This window comes from Oncorhynchus nerka, linkage group LG15, assembly GCF_034236695.1.
Source record: "Oncorhynchus nerka isolate Pitt River linkage group LG15, Oner_Uvic_2.0, whole genome shotgun sequence".
Classification (NCBI taxonomy): Eukaryota; Metazoa; Chordata; class Actinopteri; order Salmoniformes; family Salmonidae; genus Oncorhynchus; species Oncorhynchus nerka.
Window position 1 is genome coordinate 20274011 of NC_088410.1, and position 3852 is coordinate 20277862.

Here is a 3852-nt window from a genome sequence, read left to right on the forward strand (position 1 = left end):
GGAGGAGAAATTGACGCCTGAGTGAGTGCTGCCATGTCCACTGTATCCACAAGGTGCGGTACTAGTGAAAATAACAAACATAATAATCACTGTTTTGAATGTCAGTGCGTTCACGCTCACCAACGCCTCACATCCTGCCAAACGCGCGGGTCAGGGATCAGTTTCCCTTTTGTGTTCCTAATGAGGTGAACGTTTTTCATTCACGAGACTCGAGCCGTGTCCTCATTTCGACAGCTCAGCGTAATCTGTGACCACACAGCCGCAACCACCGGTCTAGTTTACCGGTTTTCCGCGCGACATGCTGACCTAAACGGTTGTTAATCAGTTGGGTATGGGGTGGTGTGATTTGAGTGGATGTAGACATGTAGTTGACCCCGTCAGAGCTTTGGTGAAACGCCACAGACACCTTTCTTTTTCAAAAACTCTCTCTAAATAGTTTAGTATTAAAGCCCCCATGCAGTCGTTTAAATTGTATTTTAAAATCATCACTTGTATAGCCAATAAATCCCTTTTATTTTTTTATGAAAATCCAATATCTCTTTTTTTAATCATTTATTTTCGAGCCTCCTTTTGCTATTGGAATGCTCTCTGGTCACGAGGGGGTTGATACACACACAGCCCTGGTTGGCAGATAGGCTCTTCAAGACCAGTGGTCCTCAAACTGTGGATGGCGACAGGGTCCAGGTGGGTCACCCCATCACATTCTTTGTACATTGCAACATTTGATTTATTTCTAAACTCTAGAGCAGGGCTCTCCAACCCTGTTCCTGGAGAGCTACACTTCTGTAGGTTTTCGCGCCAACACTAATCTAGCGAACATGAATCTAATAATTAGCTGTGTGAGTCGCTAAATCATATTGGTTAACAACTGGGGTTGGAGCTCAAACCTACAGGAGGGTAGGTCTCCAGGAACATGTTTGGAGAGCTCTGTTCAAGGAGGATACATATGCAAATAAGATGACTGGTCATTGGTCAGAATAATTAGATCAGATTGTGATGTCATGCTTTTTTCCCCCTTTGTTTATTTGAGTAAATACTTTAACACTTATTTTTCTAAACTACATTGTTGGTTAAGGGCTCGTAAGCAATTCACTCTAAGATCGACACCTGTTGGATTCGGTGCATGTGACAAATAACATTTGATTTGCTTTAGGCCAAAAACTCCATCCCACCTGAACAGGCTGAAATTTCCATCACTTTTTCACTAAAAAGGGCATTATCATAATTTCAGTGTCATTTCAACCTGAATGTGGAAATATATACGTTTGTAAGATGGGTGAAGACGATTATAGGAACAAGTACTCTTCTGAAACTATCATTACAGACATTAGTGGTAAGCAAATGTGTGTTTACACAATTTTTACAGCTTAGTAGGTAAATAATGTTAACCTGTTCCATTTCCACTTCATGTCAGATATGGACTATTGAACAACTACAAAGAGGCTCAAGCTCAGTAAATAATGGGTACAGTATTTTGTATTTTCTTGTCATTACCAGACAATGAATTGACAGATTTACAGAGCAACTTTAGAGGGGTGGAGCCACACAATATACATGCCCATTTGTTTTGGTATTCATCTCTCATTCACACAAAAACAGTCTCTCTCACACACACACACACTCCCTTTAAAACAGTCTCTCTCACACACACTCCCTTTAAAACAGTCTCTCTCTCACACACACACCCTTTAATACAGTCTCTCTCTCTCTCTCACACACACACACACACACACACACACACACACACACACACACACACACACACACACACACACACCCTTTAAAACAGTCTCTCTCACACACACACACAGTTGACTCCCCATTCATTGTCCATTACTCTAAAAAATGTTTTAAATTAATTATCCACATAACACATTAAAAACAAGAAAACATTGACAGAGTCCTGAATCATCATGTTACATACAAGACAGAGTCCTGAATCATCATGTTACATACAAGACAGAGTCCTGAATCATCATGTTACATACAAGACAGAGTCCTGAATCATCATGTTACATACAAGACAGAGTCCTGAATCATCATGTTACATACAAGACAGAGTCCTGAATCATCATGTTACATACAAGACAGAGTCCTGAATCATCATGTTACATACAAGACAGAGTCCTGAATCATCATGTTACATACAAGACAGAGTCCTGAATCATCATGTTACATACAAGACAGAGTCCTGAATCATCAGGTTACATACAAGACAGAGTCCTGAATCATCATGTTACATACAAGACAGAGTCCTGAATCATCATGTTACATACAAGACAGAGGGCTGCATCATCATGTTACATACAAGACAGAGTCCTGAATCATCATGTTACATACAAGACAGAGTCCTGAATCATCATGAATCATCATGTTACATACAAGACAGAGTCCTGAATCATCATGTTACATACAAGACAGAGTCCTGAATCATCATGTTACATACAAGACAGAGTCCTGAATCATCATGTTACATACAAGACAGAGTCCTGAATCATCATGTTACATACAAGACAGAGTCCTGAATCATCATGTTACATACAAGACAGAGTCCTGAATCATCATGTTACATACAAGACAGAGTCCTGAATCATCAGGTTACATACAAGACAGAGTCCTGAATCATCATGTTACATACAAGACAGAGTCCTGAATCATCATGTTACATACAAGACAGAGTCCTGAATCATCATGTTACATACAAGACAGAGTCCTGAATCATCATGTTACATACAAGACAGAGTCCTGAATCATCATGTTACATACAAGACAGAGTCCTGAATCATCATGTTACATACAAGACAGAGTCCTGAATCATCATGTTACATACAAGACAGAGGCTGAATCATCATGTTACATACAAGACAGAGTCCTGAATCATCATGTTACATACAAGACAGAGTCCTGAATCATCATGTTACATACAAGACAGAGTCCTGAATCATCATGTTACATACAAGACAGAGTCCTGAATCATCATGTTACATACAAGACAGAGTCCTGAATCATCATGTTACATACAAGACAGAGTCCTGAATCATCATGTTACATACAAGACAGAGTCCTGAATCATCATGTTACATACAAGACAGAGTCCTGAATCATCATGTTACATACAAGACAGAGTCCTGAATCATCATGTTACATACAAGACAGAGTCCTGAATCATCATGTTACATACAAGACAGAGTCCTGAATCATCATGTTACATACAAGACAGAGTCCTGAATCATCATGTTACATACAAGACAGAGTCCTGAATCATCATGTTACATACAAGACAGAGTCCTGAATCATCTGAATGGCTCCCTATATCGTACACTGGTTAAATGTATTGAAGAGATAGTGGACAGGACTCCAACCCATAGTGATGTGAAGGAGGTCATGCTGCTTGCTTAAAGAGCACCACCTTCCTCATGAGTCAGCTCCTAGCATAACCCAAGACCTCGAACACACGTGACAGGCCACCTGAAGAGTCGTCGGTCACGCCACAGAACAGCCAGTTATTCGACAGTGCAAGTGGGGACACTTCAGGCTGAGCAGCTACGCCAACTCTGGCATGAATGTGTTCTGGGGTCAGCGGCTGTAAGCGCAGGGCTGGGGTCAGCGGCTGTAAGCGCAGGGCTGGGGTCAGCGGCTGTAAGCGCAGGGCTGGGGTCAGCGGCTGTAACGGCAGGGCTGGGGTCAAGTAACGGCAGGGCTGGGGTCAGCGGCTGTAAGCGCAGGGCTGGGGTCAGCGGCTGCAGGGCTGGGGTCAGCGGCTCAGGGCTGGGGTCAGCGGCTGTAACGGCAGGGCTGGGGTCAGCGGCTGTAAGCGCAGGGCTGGGGTCAGCTGCCGTTTGACCAGAATAG

At 42.5% G+C, this 3852-nt stretch overlaps 1 protein-coding gene across 1 annotated transcript in view; it reads right to left on the bottom strand.

Moving 5' to 3' along the window:
* gnav1 (guanine nucleotide binding protein (G protein) alpha v1) overlaps positions 1–395 on the bottom strand; it is a 61540-nt gene extending 61145 nt beyond the window's left edge. The window contains 1 exon segment of the mRNA XM_065001250.1: positions 1–395. This exon segment is cut by the window's left edge and continues 806 nt beyond it. The gene's annotated coding sequence lies outside the window, so the exon portion shown is untranslated.
* Between the last annotated feature and the right edge of the window lie 3457 nt (positions 396–3852).